The sequence below is a fragment of the Cupressus sempervirens genome, chromosome 1 (genome assembly GCF_028749045.1).
Source record: "Cupressus sempervirens isolate cs-2001-9-10 chromosome 1, ASM2874904v1, whole genome shotgun sequence".
Classification (NCBI taxonomy): Eukaryota; Viridiplantae; Streptophyta; class Pinopsida; order Cupressales; family Cupressaceae; genus Cupressus; species Cupressus sempervirens.
Window position 1 is genome coordinate 370,060,233 of NC_143118.1, and position 23,077 is coordinate 370,083,309.

At 31.9% G+C, this 23,077-nt stretch overlaps 1 pseudogene; it reads left to right on the forward strand.

Moving 5' to 3' along the window:
• The first annotated feature begins 18,992 nt into the window (after positions 1-18,992).
• LOC149577781 (5-formyltetrahydrofolate cyclo-ligase, mitochondrial pseudogene) lies at positions 18,993-19,607 on the forward strand (annotated as a pseudogene).
• The last annotated feature ends 3,470 nt before the right edge of the window (positions 19,608-23,077 follow it).

Here is a 23,077-nt window from a genome sequence, read left to right on the forward strand (position 1 = left end):
CTTTAGGTTCTGTTGCTCCTCCAAATATTGGTAAATAAGGAAATAATAATGTTGAAAAGGATATTAACACTCAAGATAATAATGTTGGTGAAGATTTGGATAGTAAATTTGTATATATATTTTGAATCCTCTCTTTGATGATGTTTTTCAAGTTGTTCATGCAAAAATCATAAAAACATCAATACCTCCTTTGGTTCCAATATTGGTAAATAAGAAAATAATAATGTTGAAAAGGATATTAATGCTCAAGCTAATAATGTTGGTGAAGATTTCAACAATAAATTTGTATATATATTTCTAGTCCTCTGTTTGATGATGATTTTCAAGTTGTTCATGGAGAAAGCAATAAAAACAACAATACCTCCTCTAGTTCCAATATTGGTAAATAAAGAAATAATAATGTTGAAAAGGATATTAACACTCAAGATAATAATATTGGTGAAGATTTGAACTATATATATATATATATATATATATATATATATATATATATATATATATATATATATATATATATATATATATATATATCCTCTCTTTGATGACGATTTTCAAGTTGTTCATGTAGAAAGTAATAAAAACAACAATACCTCCTCTGGTTGTAGGTCATAATAATGAAACAATGCCTCCTAGACTTAATGCTTGGCAGCTAGCCCTTAATAGCATAAAAAATAGGGAAAAAGAGAGTAATAAATTCTACATAGCCTCAGTAAGACAAGGGGGTGACCTCCCTGAGAGTTTTCCTCCTAAAGCTAATAATGAGGTTGATCAAAATGTTGTTGACACTCTTGACGTTAATGAAAATGAAGAAGTTGGAGGTCCATTTACAAAAATTGTTAGTAAAAGAGCTATTAGGAAAAGAAAATGCAGTGAAAGACCTATTTCTAATCAGAAAGGAAGTAACAAGCATCCACATTTTGAGTTGCTAGAATGTTTTAATAGGTTCTATAAGAACATAAATTCCTCTAATTAATTAGTACCATGATTAATATCCATAGTTGGAATTATCACAGTTTAGAAATGCCATATGTGATTTTTCTTTAGGAGATTAAGGTGGTTGGGTACTATGCATACAATACCCTTATATTCATTTGGGATAAGGCCACTTTCTTCTATACTAACCACAGTAGGGGGAAAGGGGGTATTGTCTTTCTCATCAATCCAGTTTGGACTAATAGAATTATTGGTGATAGTACTTCTCCCTATCAAAGGGTCCAACTAGTTTTGTTTAAACATGTTGATAAATGGTTTGACATTTGCAACCTTTATGTTGATAATGATTACAAGAATAGAGTTTTGTTTTGTGACTGGCCTTCATCTAACCTCCCTAAAGCTAATTGGATCTTTATTAGAAAATTTTAACATGATTGAATGTAAGGAAGAAAAAAGTAGGGGTATAGCCCATGGGCAAAAAGGCAATGAAGTATTTTTTTGGATTAATTTTAAAATGAAGTTTAATTTGATTGACCCTATGACTATGAAAAAAAATCTAATAGGTGGGGAATTTGGTTTACTGGGTGCAATAACCTATCAGGGAAGAAGAGATTTTATTGCATGTTAGATAGATACTATGTGGATTCCTTTGCTTTCTTTGTGAAGCATCCCTCTAGCCAATACCCTATTACTGTTACCCCTGCTAATATTTTGGATCACTCTCCAATTTCTATTGAAATCTTCTCTATTGATGATAATAATGACATGATGGCTAAACCCATAAAAAAGAATCATTTTTAGTTGAATATCTCCTTGTTGAAAGATAGCCCAATGTTAGTGATGCTACTCAAATGGTTAATTACATCACCAATTTTAAGTGCCAAGGCCTCTCATCAATTGAAGTGTGGAATAAAAAAACTTCCAATTGGAAAGATCTCTTTTAGATTGCTAGGAAGCAAAAAAGTCATGGATAGAAGATCTCACATTGTGAGTTATCAAAAAGTCCTTATTGAAGTAGAAGATTTGATCTAGAGTAATAAAATTGACAAAGGCCTTGACCTCACTTTGGTCTCTATATGAGAAATGAATTAAGAAGGCATCAAAATTATGAGATTCAAGGGAAAAAATATTAGGGCTAGAATGAATTCTCTCAAAGAAGGTAATAGGGGGACCACATATTTTTAAAATATTATTAAAGATAAAAATACGAGAGAATTGATAGATGAAATGGTGACTAGTAGTGGGATTCCAAGAGATAATAATGTCGTTTTGAATAATTTTATAGCTTCTACAAAGAGTTATTCTCTTTAGAGCATAGTAGTAATAATTAGATTGGCCTAGATTGTTGTTTTATGCTTATTCCAAAAAAAGTGAAATTGGTGAAATTGAGAATGCCATAAACAACATGGAAAATGGGAAGTCTCCTAGGCTTGATGCTTTGTCTACTAAATTTTAAAAGAAAAACTTAAATTGGATTTGTGAAGAGCTTCTTACTATGTACGAGACATCTTTTTTAGGAGGCACACTAGGAGCTAAGATTAATAGGGACCTTATCAAACTCTTACCTAAAAATGGTGACAAGGCTTTGGTAAAAAAATTGGCATCCCATCACCCTTTTGACCTTTCATATAAGATCATTGCCAAAACTCTTGCCAATAGAATTTTGGGCATCCTCAATAGAATCATCTCTATTACTCAATTTGATTTCATCAAAGGCAAATACATCCTTGAGAATCTAATCACTAGCTGGGAAACTCTTCATTGGGTAAAGAAATCTGGTAAAAATGTTGGCATGATTCTATTAGATTTTGAAAAAGCTTATGATAGGATTGAATGGCCATTTTGGTTAGGAATGCTTGAAGCATATGGTTTTGCTCTCTTTTTTTGTAGTTGGATATCTATTCTTTTTAAAGACTCCTCTACTATGATTGATGTTAATGGAAAAATTTCAAGCCCTGTTATTCTTTAGTGATCAATTAGACAAGGATTCTCAATTGCCCATAATATCTTTATTACTATTGATGATGCTATGTTCTATATTCAAAGAGTTCAAAAGCTACCCCACCTTTAAAGGTATCAATCTTCCTAATAATGAAGATCTTCTCAATGCTCAATTTGTAGATGATACAACCATCTTTCTTGAGCTTAATGAATCTAATCTTGATAATGTTATCCATAGAATTCAATTCTTCTACCCTGTCTCTGGCTCCAAGATAGGCCCCCATAAATTTACAATGATTGGTTAGTTAGATTCCCTGCCCTCCCCCCCTATAATTGGATCTCTCATAATGGTTGGGTTTGGAATGACCCTAGAAATATTATGAGATATCTGGGAATCCCTTTTTCCATTGAGCCTTCTAGTAAAGATATGTGGTAATGGGAGTATTCTAAAATTGAAAAGCATTTGAAATGGCAACACATATGCTTTCTTTGGCTAGTAGATTCCATGGTTTTTAGATGGTTCTTGCTTCCCATGCTATTTATTTATATTCTTCCTAATTGTTTTCTACTCAATAGTTTAACAAGATTAAAAGGATTCTTAGAGAGTTTTTATGGTCTGATGAGTTAGGCAACAATAAAATATATTATTTTAGTGGGAAGTGGTGTTGTACCCCTAAAATTTTTGGAGGCTTGGAATTAGAGACTTAAAGGCTCAAGGGGTAGCCCTTGTAGAATTCTTTTAATGGGAATGAACCTTTGAAGGTTCTCATTCATAATAACATTCTCAAATCTAGAATAAAAAAGGAAAGTATTGGAGAGATATTTCTCTTTGTGATTTAATGTTTGGGAAATTTGAGTTGAAGGTGTTTGGATCTAAGATTTTTGTTACTTTATGGAAGGCTTGGTCTTAGGTTTGCTATATTTTCTTCTGTAAAGATGTTATTGTTGGAAATGGAAAGGAGTAATTGAGAGGGGAGGGGTGAATTAGCTACTACAAAAATAATCCAAAAATCCCTTTAAGATGTCAACACAATATAAAACCAATAACTTGATGTATCTTGGTTAACACTAAATATTCTATTGTAACTCAGTCAACACTAAATATATTACTATCACTTGGTTAGCACAAAAATCTTAAGATATTAATGTGATTAACCTTTATTAACTTAGTTGTGGAAACATAAAGGAAATAATACGAACACAAGAGACACCAAGAATTAACGTGGAAACCCAAATTGGGGAAACCATCAATTGTAACTAGTTACTATTTTCACTCTTTTGAAGTGACCCATGTTAGGAGCCAATCCTATTAAAGGTTACACAACACACTATTAGGTGTGAACCTATTAGAGGATTTAATTCAACCTGTTAGGATTGGCCTTGTTAGAGGTCTTTAAACACTTCAATCTAGAAATGACACCTTGTTAAAGATTTTTCCAAATAGCTGTTAGGCTAGCTTTGTTAAGAGATTTGATTCACTATTACAATTATTAGAGAGTAATAATGACTTGACCTAATTGATAATGCAACTAACTTTGCAGATTCAAATCTCAATTTTGGCTTGATTACTTGACCCTCCTTGATCAGAATGTTCTTTGTAGCTCGGTCAACTTGAATTCTTTGACCCTTACAGATATCCTTCTAATTCGCTTCCTTCATTCATCTTCTTATATTCCACACTTCAATCTTCAACTTGACCTTATATATATGATTCACCTTGTCAAGTCAACTTGAATAATATTTTAATCAATCAAATATTAACCCTTAAATCAACTGTATTAACCAACAAATTTATCAGACTTAATATACTAACAATTAGCTAATACAAAATTGAGTACTTGGTCAACACTAAGAATCCCTTCGTTAACCAACTCAACTTAGTTAGAACATGAGTTATAATGTTAAGCAACCCAACTTGGTCAATACTGACTTCATGCTAACTTTCCTTTAATAACCAAGTGAACTTGGTTAATATAGGATTTGCTTCATTAACCAACTGAGCTTGGTTATAACTCTCTTTGAACTTGGTTAACATAGAATGCTTGGCATACATAGGAAAAAAATTTCGATGCCCGAGTGATCTCGGCTATCACTGATTTCTTGGTAAAGGCTCAAAATTTTTTGTAACATCAAAGACAAGATACAATTGCATCATTTTCAACAATAAAACAACATGTCATGATACAAAGAAATTTTAGGGAAAAAATAGAGGTAAGGATAATATCCTTGGTTCCATTCTGATTCTCATCTATGAGAACTCCCTCCATCAGTGAAAAATCTCTTTGACATCAATCTCTCCCTCTAGAATGATTTCTCTAATTTCTCTAATTGCACTGATTGCAATTTCTCCCTTTCACAACAAACTCTCCTCGTGATCTTTATACAAAATTTCTGATATGATATAACATCAAACTCTCCCTCTTTGACATATCATGCTAAAGAAAACAATCAATGTGTTTCCCATGTTCCTAATGTACTGATTCATATGCAATTTTCTCTGATAATACTGCATCACCTTGTCTGATCTTCAAAATGCTTGGTTTATGCATCACTAAAATCTGATTACTGAGCTTCAGATAGGGGAATGACCCCTAGCTTACCTCTTAGATAAAAAAATGCATCCTTAGGTAATGGATTGGTGAATATGTCTACAATTTGTTCTTTAGTATTCACATATTCCAATCTCACGTGTTTGTCTTGCACTAATTCTCTCAAAAAATAATGTTTTATTACAATGTGCTTGGTCTTGGTATGCATCACTAGATTATTGGATATGTTAATTGCATTGGTGTTATCATAGAAGATAACTATTGGATCCTTGATTTCTTCCTTCATACCTAACAATAGTTGTTTGAACCAAATGATGTTGGAACAATTAACTATTTTTGCAACATATTTTTCTTCTGCTATAGACTGAGAGATTTGATTGTATTTCTTTTTTCTCCAAGACACCAACCTCTTTCCAAGAAAGATTTGTCCATCACTAGTGCTTTTCTTGTCATCAATACTTCCAACCCTATCACCATCAGTGAATGCTTTCAATTCAAAGTTGCTTCCTTTCTTATACCACAAGCCATTATCTTCAGTACCTTTTAGATATCTCATGATTCTTTTTATTGCCATCATATAATTTTCCTTTGGATTAGTAGAAAATCTAGCCACCATACCATCTGCTAATGCAATATCATGTCTTGTGCGTACCAAATACTAAAGTTTTCCAATCATTGATCTATATGTAGCCTGATCTACCTACTTGGAATCATCATTTTTGGAAAGCTTATGTCAAGTAGACATAGGTGTTCCAACTAGTCTAGAATTCTCCATTCCAAATTTCTTCAATATCTCCTTGGTATACTTTGATTGAGTAATTTAGATACCATCTTTCTTCTATTGAATTTGAAAGCCAACAAAGAATTTAATCTATCCAAACATTGACATTTCAAATTCTTTTGTCATTTACTCAGAAAAGGATTTGCATAAGTCATCATGTCCATTGAATAACGTAACATTCACAAAGATTTCTACCAACACTACCTTCTTATCTAGTCCTTCCTTGATGTATAGACTATTGTTTTCATTTGTCCTTTGAAAACCAATCTTTACTAGATGATTGTGATATTTTTCATACCAAGCTCTAGGGGCTTGTTTGAGACCATATAAAGCTATATGCAATCTGCAAACCATATCTCTTTTGTTAGGATCTATGAAACCTTTAGGTTTCTCAATGTAGACTTCCTCTTCTAATATTCCATTCAAGAATGATGACTTCACATCCATCTAATATACTTTGAATCCTTTATGTGTAGCATAAGAAAGTAGTGTTCTAACACCTTCTAGTCTTGCAATAGGAACAAAATTCTCTCCATAATCAATACCTTCTTCTTGAGCATAACCTTTGCATTATACCCTTGCTTTGTTTCTTGAAACTTCTCCATTTTTATTCAACTTATTTTTGATTACCCATTTTATGTCAATTACATTTTTGTCCTTGGGTCTAGGAACAAGAGTCCAAGTTTTATTCCTTTCAATCTGATCAATATCTTCATTCATTGCCTCAATCCAACTTTCATTGTCTAATGCATCTTTAACAATTCTAGGTTCAAACTCAATAAGAAAACATGTACCTTTTAATTTTTTCATTGTCATTGTGCGTTTGGACTAACCTCCAATGATTTTCTCAGGTGCATGATGCCTTCTGACATTTCCAGCAAGTACATGTACCTTCTCCTTATATTTAGAACTTGTTTCACTGTATTCACCATGCTCAAAATGATCTTCTAAATCATGCTCAATTCTCGCTATCTATAACTCAGGTTTTTCAGACTATGACTTGGTTTGCGCTAGCTAAAACTTGGGTCCTTCAGACTATGACTCATGTTGTACTAGCTTTAACTCGAGTTGAACTAGAGATTTAGGGGACTCGGGTGGTGAAGGTTGTTGATTTCAAATTGCATTTTCTTGAATCTTAGGTATTGTATTAGGTTCAAAGTACACAAATTTTCTATAGTTTTCATGTTATTTTCTACTTTTCTCTTCACTCTTTTCTATAAACTCATTGATTTTTACATGTGCACTTTCTATGATCTTGTGAATAGAAAGATTCAGACATTTATATGCTTTGTTCTTATTGGAGTATCCCAAGAATATTTCTTCATCACTTTTCACATCAAATTTTCCTTTCCTAGATTCTTTCAAGATATAACATTTTCTTCCAAATACTTTGAAATAAAAGACATTGGGTTTATAGCCATACCATAGTTCATAAGGAGTTTGATCTATATCCTTCTTTAGCTGAACTCGGTTCAAGGTATGAACTGCTATGTTGATTTCTTCCTTCCAGTATTTGATTACAACATTCTTCTCTATCATCAGTGTTCTTGAACAATCCATAAATAATCTATTTCTTCTTTCTACCATGCCATTTTGCTAGGGTATACCAAGTGTTGATAGTTCTCTTTTGATTCATCTTTCATTGCATAATTCATTGAATTCATTTGAGATGAATTCACCTTCTCTATCTGACTCTTTTGTTCTTGTTTATGTTGACCAGGTTATCAAAATTCACATGACATAACCTTTTATGCCACAACTAACTTTCCTCTACTTATGCTAGGAAACATCAAATTTCAATTAGATCTAGATAGAACAGATTACCTTTTGTTTGATTGCTAGTCCCAACCAGATTTCCTTTCCTATCTAGCAACTTGGCCTTTCCATTCATGAATTCTACGTTGAATCCAATGTTGTTCAACTGTATCACACTAAGTAGATTGTGTTTTAGTCCTTCAACCTAGTAAGCATTGCACCATCTGAGTTTATCAATCAATGAAATGCAACCTTTTCCTTTTACATAACAAGGTTCATCATTTCCAAAGCTGATACTCCCACCATCATAGTGTTCCAAGTGCTCAAGTTTAGATTTATCACTAGTTATGTGGTGAGAACAACCACTATCAATGATCCATGTGTCATTCTTGCTAATATGAGAAATAAGGGCCATCTTATCATTCTCATCATCTAATTCATCTTTTACAATAATGTAAACCATTTCATCTTCATCACTACTATCTGAGTCTTTAGCCATGTAACAAGATTTCTTACCTTTATCCTTGTAGCCTTTGTAGCTTTTGAAATATTTCTTTCCTTTGTACTTGTCATGCTTATTTTCTTCTTTTCCTTCTTTTTTTGGACACCTTGCAACAATGTGACCAACTTCTTCACAAGAAAAATAGCTTAGAGGTATTTTACCTTTGTACTTTCCTTTGCCTTTAGGGAATCTTCTTGCAAGTAGGGATTCAACGACTTCAAGATCATCATTAGAATTATCTTCATCTTCAATGTTAGACCTTTTTCTTTTAGATTTTCCGCCTTTCTTCTTGAGTGATAGTTTAGCTTTAAATGCAGACTCAATGCTACTAGTTTTAGGAACATAGTTATCAAAGTTATCTAACTCAAAGGTTGTCAACCTTCCCACTAGTGCATCCAAAGTTATATCATTTTTAGGACCACATCTCATCTCTTGAATAGTTGACACTCTAATTGCATAAGCAAGAAGAAGAGTTTTGAGTACCTTGCTGACCACTATCACATCATCTTTTTTCCCTCTTGAGGCTCTACTTTCACTCATACTTGCATTAATTCTTTCACTATATTGTGTAATGTTTTCATCTTTTGTCATTGTCATTTGATTAAATTTACCTCTGAGACTTTCTGCCTTAGTTCTCCTTACATTGTCATCTTCTCCATAGATATCTTTCAACTTGACTCATATTTCATGAGTAGTAGGAAAATCTTCGACTTCATCAAACTCAATGTAGTTGAGAGTAGAGACAATGTCAATTATCATCATGTTGTGATTCTTCTTTTCCATAATTTGATCCACAGAAAAAGGTCCAATAGGTGCCACATATTTTTTATCCATATATTTCAGGCTAGTGTCACCAATGGTTGCCAAGTGTAGCTTCATGAGTTCCTATCATGCTTGAAAGTTATCTTAGTTTAACTTACAAATCTCCCTTCTATAAGACATCTTGATCTTTAGCTTAGGTCCTTAAAACGTTATCTACAAGTATCAAATGGTTTGATACCAATTGTTGGAAATGGAAAGGAGTAACTAATAGGGGAGGGGTGAATCAATTACTACAAAAACAAATCCAAAAGTCCCTTTAAGATTCCAACACAATATAAAACCAATAACTTGTTGTAACTTGGTTAACACTAAATATATTACTGTCACTCAATTAGAACAAAGATCTTAAGATATTAATGTGATTAACCTTTATTAACTTAGTTGTAGAAACATAAAGGAAATAAAACGAACACGAGAGACACCAAGATTTAACATGGAAACCCAATTTGAGAAAACCACCAAGTGCAACTAGTTATTGTTTTTCACTCTTCTAAAGTGAGCCCTATTAGGAGCCAACCCTGTTAAAGGTTACAAAACACACTATTAGGTGTGACCCTGTTAGAAGATTTAATTCACCATGTTAGGAGTGGCCTTGTTAGAGGTCTTCAGATAATTCAATCTAGAAATGCCACCTTGTTAGAGGATTTTCCAAATAGCTGTTAGGCTAACTCTGTTAAGAATCTTGATTCACTACTACAATTATTAGAGAGTAACAATGACTTGACTTGATTGCTGATGCAACTAACTTTGTTGATTTAGATCTTATTTTTGTCTTGATTACTTAATCCTCCTTGATTAGAATGTTCTTTGTAGCTCGGTCAACTCAAATGCTCTACCCTTTACAAATATCCTTCTAATTCACTCCCTTCAATCATCTTCTTCTATTCCACATGTCAATCTTCAAATTGACCTTATATACATGAATCACCTTGTCAATTCAGCTTGAATACTCTTTTAATCAATCAAATATTAACCCTTAAGTCAGCTTGTATTAAATAATAAATTTATCAAACTTAATATATTGATAGCAGACTAATATAGAATTGAGTACTTGGTCAACACTGATAATCCCTTTGTTAACTACCTCAACTTGGTTAGAACATGAGTTCTAACATTAACCGAGCCAACTCAGCCAATACTGACTTCATGCCAACTTTCCTTTGGTAACCAAGTGAACTCGGTTAATATATGATCTACTTCATTAACCAACTAAGCTCGGTTATAACTCTCTTTATACTTGGTTAACACAGAACACTCAACATACATAGGAAACTGTCTTTGATGCTTGAGTGAGCTTGGCTATCATTGACTACTTAGTAAAGGATTGGAATTTTGTGGAACATCAAATAAAACATACAATTACATAATTTTTTTCAATAATTATTGGATAACCCCCTTTCTTATTTGTTTTTGGTAGGTCTGTTTGGTGGGGAACATATCTTAATAATAAACCCCTTTCTCTAATTCAATCTTGTTCTGCCAAAGCTTGGTATGAGAAGGTATTAGAAATATACAAGATCTATTGGTTGAAAACTAGTTGGAGAATGTAATGTTCTAAAGAATAAGTTCAATCTCCCTAATACTCAAAATAATACTTATACTCTTATTTGTAAAGCTCTTGATCCTTATTTTCCAAGCAAAATTCTTAACTCAGAGACTTTCATGAGTCATCTTAAATGGAAGGATGAGAATTTATTTGTTAAAGCCTCTACTAAGATTATTCATAATATGTTAAAAGATAATGATTCCATTTTGATTTGTGTTATCCACATTTGGAGATTGTACTGGTCATGCTCAAGATGGCACCTTATCCTTGACTGGTCTTGCATTACCCTAGTAAGCCAAATAAAAACTATTTAAAATAGATCCTCCTTGTTGGGTCAAGGTTATCCTCTCATGGTCTAGATTCTAGTATTTTTTCTTTCTATAATTGAATTGAAACCTTTGAGCTTCTTCTTTTTAATGCAAGTTTTTTTAGGAAGTCTAGTCTATTTTTCTTGATAAACCCACTATTTGGAACAACAATGTTGGTATTTCTTGGCATGAAATTGTTTCTGATTTTCCTATCCCCTTTAGCATGAACTTGAAAAAAAATTATTTTATTCTCAACATGGAAAACTTGTGGTTTCTTCGGAAAAGGAGAAGCAATGATTTTTTTCAACACAAGAAGAGGGTACAAACTAATTTTAATTATAAAATCACCTATTTTTCTATCATGACATGGGTCTTTGTTGTGCTAGAAGTACCCAAAGAAATATTTGTGGCCTTATTACAAGAAGGTGAGAAAGGGTCTCTTTGGGAAGGAAATCACTATATTATATATTTTGAAACCTATTCAAATATGCTCAATGAAAAAGAGAAAGAAAATTTGAATATCTACTTGTAGGAGAATTCTTTGAGAAGACACTAAGATGATCAAATTGTTTAGGAAGTTGAAACTAATTGCACTCATGCACACCTAGTTCTTCCTAATCCATGAAATAATGAAAACAATGTGGTCAGACTGGTGGAGAATATTACTAGTCAATTTGTAGAGCTTAATGTCTTTTAGCAAGAACCTTAGGATCAATCTTCTTTATAGTCTTATTTTTAGTCAAAATATGTTTTTGTATCATGTAATATGAAAAAGACATGATCTCTCATTAGGTCAGTGCAATATTTATGTTAGTGGCATGGTACTCTAGGAAATGCCCCAAAGTTTTTGATTTAGATGATGTTTTTAGTTCTCAAACTATTTTAATATTAAAAATATATCATATTTTTTGTTTGAATATTTTTTTCTTATTAAAATAGATAATTAAAATTTAATAAAATTGTAATGTAACATTTTTATTTTAAAATTTAAAATTTCACATTTCAATTATGATAATTTTTATATCTAATTATTACTCATTTACAAAATCTAGGGTGTGAATGATGAAGAGTATCATTATAGAAAATGTGCTATTACAAAATACTAAAAATATGTTTTCCCTATTTTACATATTCACCATTCATTCACATCATAAATTAGTTAAAAGTAAACTTTCTTCTATTAATTGTCATACATGATCAAACTAACAACCTTGAATTCTAATCCAAAATAGCATTTGGCTTGCTTAAGAAAGATTAGAACTTGTACATTAATATTCCTTTTCCTATTAATGTAAAGGAATATGGTTGGAAAGTGAAATCCTACAAATAATCAAACTTTGCAAGTAGATTTTAGCATGTGGGCAAAAGAAGGAAGTCATGCAATGACACGCTTTGTAACATGACTACTTTGTGATTAATAAACCCACATTGCATGTAAATAGTAGCATGAATATTATGCTGAAATTGTGATATCCAATAAAATGTCCACATGGAAGTTACACTTGAGTGATTAATGGCAATCAATCAAGATCAGTCGTGCATTGTTACATGTTATTGGATTATCTTTTCAATACTAAGTACTACCCTTTTAGCAATGAATTGTATGTCTTCAATGATTATACAAGATTAAAATTTTGAGTGTCTAAACTTGTTGATCTCTATGCCTAGGTTTCCTTTTAGTTTTCAAACACTTAGTCATTTATTAGGAAAGGTTGGATGGTCATCACTGCGATTGAGTCATCTAGTAAAGGCCAAGCACATAAGGACTTTTTATTTTGACTGAGCAAGTCAGAGATTGTCTTGCACCACCCCAATTGAGACCGAGCACATATATAAGTCAAGCTTACACAATTGAGACTGAGTAAATTGTAAGACACATTTTTTGAGTAAATAGAATAGATCAAGTTTGTAGAAGTTGAGTGACAACATGAATTTTAGTTGTGACTGAGCATCAGAACATTCAGGTGCCAAGTAAACTAGTTTTGTCATATGCCTTTGTAATTGCATAGACACCCATGTAAATCATTTTTGGCCAACTTCTATACAACATTTAATGATTGTAGAGATATTTAAGATGGATTGGATGCATCTTTATAGAAGGTATTGATCCCAAGGAAAGAATATTAACCAATCAAAAAATTAGAAGGAAAATGATAAAAGGGATGAATTATGAACCATTCATTATGATCTAGAAATTTCAAAGATTATCCATTTAATGAGGGATCTAACTCTAGGATCAAAGTGTGGATGTGAGAAGGAAAAAATAAAGAGCGATCGATAATGAATGGGTGAATGCACATGTGAAGGGGTGAACAAGGACAAAATAGAGCAAGGAAGACTACTTATGAAAGGAGATCAGATAGAGCAATCTAAGTAGTGAAGGACAAAACAAAGATATCATATTAAGAGATCAAGTTGAGAAATTGAATAGAGGAGATCCAAAATTTTCTTTCAGAGAAAATCGAGGGTCAGGTACTAAATAGTTTTAATAGATTGAACCAGGGTAAATCTCTTAATAGAGTGATCCTAACATATCTATTTAGACTCTCCTAACAAAATCCTTACTTGATTGTAAGTGTAAAATCCTTTAACAGGGTAAGACCTAACAATCTTAAAGCTTTTAACATGGAGACCCTTCACTAGGTAGATCATCTATTCTAATCAACATTATAACCCTAACAAGTTAAATTTATTGTTGCAATAGTGAAGATTTGTAGGTTTCATCCCTACCCTAGGATTACCTTCACATTGAAGTGTTTCTAGGTAACCAAATCATTTGTGTTATATTTTAATTTCATTTTAGCATTACAGTATTGATGATAGATCTAAGATATGAGATGAATTAGATGTGAAATCGGTAATTCATTTTTGCAAATAAAAGTTTTAGATCTTGATTCACCCCCCTCTCAGTATCATTTTTCCCATTATATCCTTCCAAAAATTAGTATTAGAGCAAAATTCTCTTGGAAAGAGTTTAACAACTTAAGAGGACCAAATCTTGGAGATGGATAAATACAAGATGAGAAAAATCATTGAGAACTAGATGACTGAAATCTAGATTATATTGAAACAACTTGAAGGGGCAAGAGAAAATTTAAGAAAATACTTGAGAAAAAAAAAAGAAATGGAAATGTAGTAAAAGGCCACACTATATACATAAGGACTACTTGATAGTGGAAAAACTGGTGACAATGGTGAAGCAATAGCATAACTACTAGAGAAGAACATTTTTCTGAGCAAAGAGGTAAAAGGACTCAAGAGAGAATAGGAAACCCAATCAGTAAGAATATGTGAAGTGAGAAAGAAAAAAAAGAAAGAAGAAGAAGATAAAATCATGGTTGAAGAAGATAAAAGACATATAGCAACTAGACTTGAAGAAATGTCATTTGAAGTGCAAAAGCTCACAAAAAATCAATTAGATATGATGAATAAGCTAATAATAACAACTTAGGAAATAAGTAGGAAGGACATGGAGATCACAAGCTTAAGGTCACATAATAACCAACTCAGAAATGAGTTGAGGACTAACAAGGAACTTCTGGAAAGAATAAAAAAACCATGTGAAGTTGTCAAATACTTTGAAGAATTGTTGAGATCACCAAGATCAACAAGAGATACTTTTGGACTAGGATACAAAAATCACTATTCATCTACTAAAGAAGGAGAACTATCAAAGAATGGAGAATAGAGAAATACAAAATCTAGAGTCAATCATATATATCATCATTGTGGTAAACTTGGACATACAACCAACATCTGGAGAAGCAAGAATGGTATGCAAACTTCTAAACCTAAGTTTATTGATAATTGCTATAATTGCAAGAAGGTAGGACACCAAGAACATGAATGAAGATCAAAGAAAAGTGATTCACCCACTAAATCTTGATTTGAAGGATATTTCTATAAGTGTCATAAATATGGACATAGAGCTTATGAGTGCAGATCCAAGACAAAATCTAACTAGACATTTGAAAAACAAGCACATGCACTAAGAAAAGGTAACTCTCACAATTGGGAGTACAATACATGGTATAATTATCATTATTGTATAGAGTATGAGCACATTCTAGAGAATTTCCTTAAGATACATTTCAGAAAAAAATACAAGAAATGGTTGAAAGGAGAGCAAGTTTGTTTTAGTTATCTCAAAGTTAGACATGTTTGTAGAAACTATAGAACCAAAGTACTAGTACCAAACAATGGAAACAACAAAGGTAAAGAAAAGGTTGAGGAAAAGAAAAAAATAAAAAGAGATAGTGAAGGCTGAAAGGAGTAAAGTTGAGATCACCCAATCCAATGGATCCAATGATGACTTCAAAACTAATTAAATAACAAAGGTATGCAGGAACTATATATTTAATGATATATCTTACACCAATTCCTAACATAAAATATGCTAAAAGTTCATATCTGCATAAGAAAAGATGCATCGAGAACAAATCTATAGAGAGAAAACTCAAAGAAAATCATTTACAACATGAAGTACTAAGCATCAATAATACAGACTGTATTGACTGAGCATTGAAGAACAAGAACTTATGTAATGTGTTGACTGAACAAATCAATATTATCTAAGTAAGGCAATGACAACCAAATATTTGTAGGTAAGCATGGAGATTGAGACATCTTTCATACACATACCAAGTACAAACACATTTATTACAGACCTAAATAAAAAATTGAAGGTATTTATTGAATTTGAGCATTCATTTCTACTTCATCAATCAAATTTAGAGTGCACACGTGATTCAGAGGTGATGAAAGTGAACTTTAGCCACAAAGAAAGTGAATCACAATGCAACATTGACAATCTAATAAAATTTAGTAACTGGAACTTTTAGTGCCGAGTTAATTTTTTTCAAAGGATATCATAGATTTTTTTTTTTAAAACCCTAGTTTAAAATGGCAACTACAATTGAAATGTTTAAAGAGAGAAGCACACAAATTGTAAGGAATGATTGGCCTCTCCCACCCAGTCTCAGAAATCGGGCAAACATTGAAGTTACTAGAGTTGAAATTGGCACTCTATCATCAATTCCACTAAGGGCTTTGAAAATTTAGGATGTGAGATCTCATTTCATATAAAAAATTGGAGAAATTAAAGATTTTGAGTTAAGAGCAACTTATGATAATTTATGTAATAATGGAGTACTAAGGGATGAATATAAGATCATTACCGAGAAAAGGCTTACCTGTACCCTAGTTTTTTCAAAAGCTTTTAGAAAAGAGTGGATAAAGATTGTACTTAGCCATGTTCAAGATATGAAGGTATGGTTAGAAGGAGGACCAACCAAAATTAACAAGTCCATAATAAACTGAGTTACTAGATACCCTAACTTGGATAGAGCAAAGAGCATAAGGTGTGCAACATGAAATTAGGTTGGAGAAAAATTAACCAAAGCCAAGTGGAATGATAAAGGGATGTCAATTGATGGAATTGGTGATCTAATTATTAAATTTGTAGTACAACGGATAACACACAAATTCTTCCAGTCTAGTAGATTGAATAGTATGTCATGCATTACAATACATCTAGGCTACAAAATTATCAAAAAGGATCATACTTATTATCTTGCCAAGTTATGATTGCAACAATTGATAGAGAATCTTGGAGCAATAAGAAAAGAAAAGAACACATTGTATAAGTTTTGATCTATGTTACTTTGTATATTTTTCTATGTACATAACTCTTTTCCTATTGCCGACATAGTAGTAGGTGATAGGAACAAGCTAACTATGGAATAGATAAATGACTTGATAAGTTAGTTGGGAGAAAATTTTGAAGCAATTATGAATAACTATTTTGAGGAATTCAAAAATAAAATGAGAAATTGAATGAGGATTCCCAAATCTGATGTAGAAAAATATTTTTATGAGATATGTTTCATGGTACATAGATTTTTTTTATGTACAGGCCTAGTACTACCTAGAATTACATCGTTAAGGTCAATTGGTTATGAGGTTAATGTTGATGAAGTCACAATAGGAGTGATTGCACTTTTGTCAAAAGATGTTGATGCAAATGCTGAGCCATTAGGCACATATGAAACACTAAAGGATGAAATGAATGTAGAGTCAAGTGAGTCCAAGAAAAATAAGAAAAGGAAGAGTGAAAGTCTTGAGGACAAGGATGGTGAACAAGGGGAAGGATTAGAACAATCAACTAAAGCCAAGGAAGGAGACAACAAAGAGCTAGCCGTTGATGAGCCTAAGGAAACCAAGCAAAAGAAAGTGATAATTGTTGATCTCAAAGTTAAACGTGATCTTAGGAAAGGTGTGCAGAAGGTTGCTACACCTCAAAAGCCTACAAAAAGAATAATAAAAATATCAAAGAAAACCAAGCCCCCAACTGCAAAAAAAAAAAATTCCAGCAAAGAGGAAACAAGCTAGTTCACATAAGCAGGAAATTCCTAAGAGGCTGAAGAAAAAATTAGTTGTAGTAGAGGAGGAAGATGATGATGAAGAAACTGAGTCTGATGATCTAAGAAAATTTTAGATTATGCCAAGACCACCTCCAAAAATTATAGATAAGCTATGTCAACAAATTACTAAACTAGCAAGCTTGACAAGATTCAAAGACACCAATTTTGATTCCTTAAATAAAGGAGATCAATAAAAACTTGAAAAATCTTTGATAGAAATGATGATACAATTTAAGTCTACACCTATAAAGTTAGGAGAAGGAATTCTAGAAAATTTGTACAATAAGGTTGATGCTAAGTGGAAGTGGGCATTATTGATTGAAAGACAAATCAAGGAGACCACTTCAGCAAAAATAAATGCCAAATTTAGGGAAGACATACATGTCTCAAAGAAGAAGATGATACAACTAAAGTTGCAAAACTTGCTAAGGAAATCAGGAAGCTAGTAGAAGGATGTGAACAACAAGATGTTATCATCATTGAAGATATTCATGTTTCATTACCGCATGATCAGAATGTGTTGATAGAAGAAGACCTGAAAAATGTTGAATTTGATACATCTCTATCAAGCACCAATCCAATTTTTTTACAAATCATAGATTATCCAAGTATTGAAAGTGCAAAGATTGATAATTTTGAGGTTACATAAGTCACTGAGGATACAAGTGCCGAGCAACAAGGCAAGGCTATGATTTTGTTTCCACAATTCACTTGTATGCCTATATTTCAAACTGAGGTGAAGATAGAAAAAGTCAAGGGAACATAGTCGGTAGAAGAGGATAAGAAACCAAAAGAGCAATAAGATACACAATGTGATGTCCCCACTTTGACATATAATTTATAATAACAAATAAGTATTATATATAAATTAATAATAATAATAATATTTTATAAGTAATATTATATAATATCATATAATAATATCATCACATTATAGCAATATGGAAGTATGAAATGAATTAAATGATAATCTAATATAATTATAATATAATAATATATGGTTGATATATGTTACAATATAATATAATATACATTATGATATTAATTAATTTAACTAGGCTTATATATATATATATATATATATATATATATATATATATATATATATATATAGAATGTCAAGGATATGATAAAGATTATTATAAAATATATACAAAGAAATGGGAAAATAACTAATGTCTTGAAACATGACATTACAGTAGTATTAGAGCTTGATCCTGCTAGCCTGAGGGAATAAGAGGGTCCGAGGAAGAAGATATTTCTTGCAATGGACTCAAATGCCAAGTGGCGATTGAAGTTACTATGATAATACAAAAGAAATGGAACTGCATTTTACATCAAAAATACAAAAAAAGAAAAGAGGAAAAAAGTAAAATTCGGAGCCACAAAAATAATGTAAAGAATGGGATCAGGCTACGAGGTTCAAAATTATGATGACACCAACAATTTATTCCACCACAAGACATCAAAAGCTAATGATTTATAATATATTCCCCATGTTTGCAGGTAACACACTGAGAACACTCATGAAAAAATCACTATCATGCTCATAGAGAAGAACAATGGCTGCTCAAACAATAGTAGGAGTTGCTTCAGATGCAGTTATACAACAAAATCACACACTTTGTTCAAGGGTCCATAGAGATCTCAAGGCTTTTGATCCAATTCGAAGGAGACAAGAAGATGAAGCTATTTAGGAGCTTGTCTTGGAAGCTTCATGGTTCAAATCCAACAGTAGGTTATGTGCTTACATAAGTTGTGAGGGTGTAAGAGAAGTGGACACTTTTAAAATAACATCAAGTATTTTATAGAAACCTAAATCTAATTCAAAGGTGCTTTATGTTCCTCATGTTGAAGACAAGGAAAACAATATAAGAATGTTTCATGTTACTAGTGTTTTAGAGCTGATTGCAAATTCAATGAATATATTGGAACCAACACTATTTGATAGCACTAGAAATCAAAGAGAAGATGAGAATATATATAGCAAAAAAAGGGACAAGATAACAATTTTGCTGACGCATCCAATATGTAGAAAATATGCTTGATACACCATGAAAAATAGAAGTAGAGGAGCCATCAAAAGTTTGGAGAATGTATAGGAATGTTTTAGATTTGTTCATTGCAAAGTTCTTTTACATAATTATGTCTAAAACTCAACGGCAACATGAAAAATAACAGCAATAATTAAACAAACACATATCTAGCAAAAATGGGGGCAGCATCAGACAAGAAAATCATATCAAAAAATTTATTAAACTATCAGAGCTTGTCAAACCTAAACCTAATTCTATCACTAAAATTTTTCCATATCGCCATAACATATAGTGGCAGGAGTAATGTTAACAAGAGCTGCAGGAAAGCTAGAAAAGTGAAATAAAGCTAGAATATAAGAAGACATTAGACAAAGATCTAGAAATGCTAACGAATTAAACATGGACAATCAATAATAGGATACACTCATTAGAAATGACAAGAATATTCAAGAGGGCATGATTTACATTGAAGACCTGGACGTAGAAGAAGATGTGATAGAGGTAAGAAGATATTGAATAGTATATAATTGATGGAGAAGAATTGTACAATATATACATTCAACAAGTGAAGATTTGAAGATAAAAATTGGATAAGTATAGTGATCAAAGGCTTTGATATGGGAAAAGGATTAAACTAGAGGAAGACCTTAAGTGGATATGAAGATTACTCCATCACCACTTTAACACATAAGGTAACAAGGTAACTTATATGTTTTTTGCATGTATTGTTATTATGAAATAATTATTAGTACCTTTCTTATTGACAAATTTTTTTTATTGTGAAGAATATTGAATATTCTATCAATGATTCTAGCTATGATGAAATGAAATTGATTTCTAAGTTGATATGTAATAATCAAATTATATATTTACCATTAAATAATGATTGAATATACTTAAGTTTTCAAAATTCTAATATTGAATTCTAAGTGAGATTAGTTTTCAAACATTATCAAAAATAATATTATTAAGTAAAATCAATAAGGTCATCATCTTCCAAGATAAGATAAGGCTTGCAGTGGAATGGGTTGGGTGACACCACTCAGAGGTACTAAGTAAGGCCTGTAGTGAGATGGGCATTGGGCTACATCATCCAAGGGTACTAGGTAAGACCTACAGTGGAGCAAATACCCTAGGGTACATCATACAAAGGCACTATCTTGGAGATGATGATCAAAGAGAGATAACAATAATGAGGGAGAACGGTGAGGCCCATGATTGGGTAATAGGGCACCCTATTATAGTTTCTCCTCTTGTACTTAATAAATGGTGAGTTAATAAATGAATTATGCTTTTGACTAGTCACTAAATTGAGACTATAAATACCTTGTCAAGGGATTAATATAAGAAATTATAATAATTAATGAATCAAATTACCTCCTAAGTAGACCCCCTTGATGGATGTCAAGTGTTACCATCAAGGCCAAAAGGGTCAAATTTTCACTCTTGGGCTTAGGTAGGATATTTAAAGAAGAATAAGATTACCATCTAAGTAGATCACCTTGATGGATGCCAAAGTGCTATCGTCAGGGCCAAGAGGGCCAAATTTTTTCTCTTGGGCTTAGACTAGGAAAATAATGTTAAGATGGACATCTAAGTAGACTACCTTGATGGAATAGTAGAATATTTCCATCAGGGCCAAGGGGGCCAATGTTTTTCTCTTGGTCTTAGACTGGTCAAGTTAAGGGAAAATTTGACATCATGTCAAATTAATTCACTTAAGAATCTATCAAGTAGACCACCTGATTAGATGACTGATGTCTTCCATTGAGGCCAAGGGGGCCAAATTTTTGCTCTTGGGCATGGGAGGGTATTGGTTTGGAACTAATTTATTATGACTCAACTTTTCTTTGGAGCAATTATATACATGTACATGCTAATAATTATTTGTGCTTGCAGGATCCATGATCAAAAAGCATACTAGGGAAGTATATTTTATCATTCCCTTTACTCTACTTCATTGTGAAAAATAAATAAATTATAGAGAATCACAAAAGAAATGTATGATGTGTCCGCATCATGTCTTCATCTGTCTGCATCGTGTTTGCTTCATGTTTTCATCTATCTACATCGTGTATGCTTCGTGTTTTCATTCATGTATATTTCATAAATCTTTCTAGAATGCAAGTATGTTTTTGTGTCTATGACAAGCTTGTGTATGAAAGATTTTGCTTGAGGGCAAGAAAATTCGAGAGTGGAGGACTGTGATGTCCCCACTTTGACATATAATTAATAATAACAAATAAGTATTAGATATAAATTAATATTAATAATAATATTAAAATAATAATATTTTATAAGTAATATTATATATTATCATATAATAATATCATCACATTATAGCAATATGGAAGTATGAAATAAATTAAATGATAATCTAATATAATTATAATATAATAATATATAGTTGATATATGTTACAATATGATATAATATACATTATGATATGAATTAATTTAACTAAGCTTATTGATGTAAATATATAACTAATTATATTATCATTAATATAATTAATATTAATGAAACGACATGACTCTATGAAATGCGCACGCGCGCACACGTGCACACACACACACACACACACACACACACACACACACACACACACACACACACACACACACACACACACACACACACACACACACACACACACACACACACAATATCAAGGATATGATAAAGATTATTATAAAATATATACAAAGAAATGGGAAAATAACTAATGTCCTGAAACGAGACATTACACACAAGCTCTTATATAGTTTATGAGTGGAAAACCATTAGAACCATTGACTGGAACACCTGAATAGCAGGTGACACCTACTCAAGAGGAGTAGTAGTAAGTATCTAGATTGATTGAGAAGGGAAACAATTGCAAATATAACTACCTAGTGAAACAACCCCATGATCTTAGATTATGACTCAAAAAGAAGAGATGATAGATGAGTGAGAAAGTCTAAACGAGGTAATCACTTTACCCATGTATGGCTTAAACAACTTGACATTGGAGAATATGGAGGAATTGGAAACTTTTCTAAGCTACAAGGGAAAAGAAGAACAACTAAAGAGAGAGCACAAAAAGAAACATGTATTACATACTATCAAAGACATTTTTATTGATGTATTTGGAATCACTAACCTAAATAATCAACATCAAATTTTGGATTAGTTAGTGTATATAGTTGATAAGGTTCAATTATAAGATATTGAGAACAATGACAAATTGATGCAATGGTCTGATAGAAAATTTGAGCACAAAGTTTTGGAGAAAGTCTCTAGAGAACTTGTAAATAAACAAGTAGAGATTTCTAATTTAGTCATGTAGTTAGAAGAAATTTTGAAGACTATTCTTTCTTTGTATATGAAGCTTTGTGATGTTGAGTTCTTCACATTGGAGAATCAACAATCTATTGGTTTAATACACACTGACTTAAGGGCTTGTACTATATCATTGGGCAAGAATGAAAGTTCAATCTCAC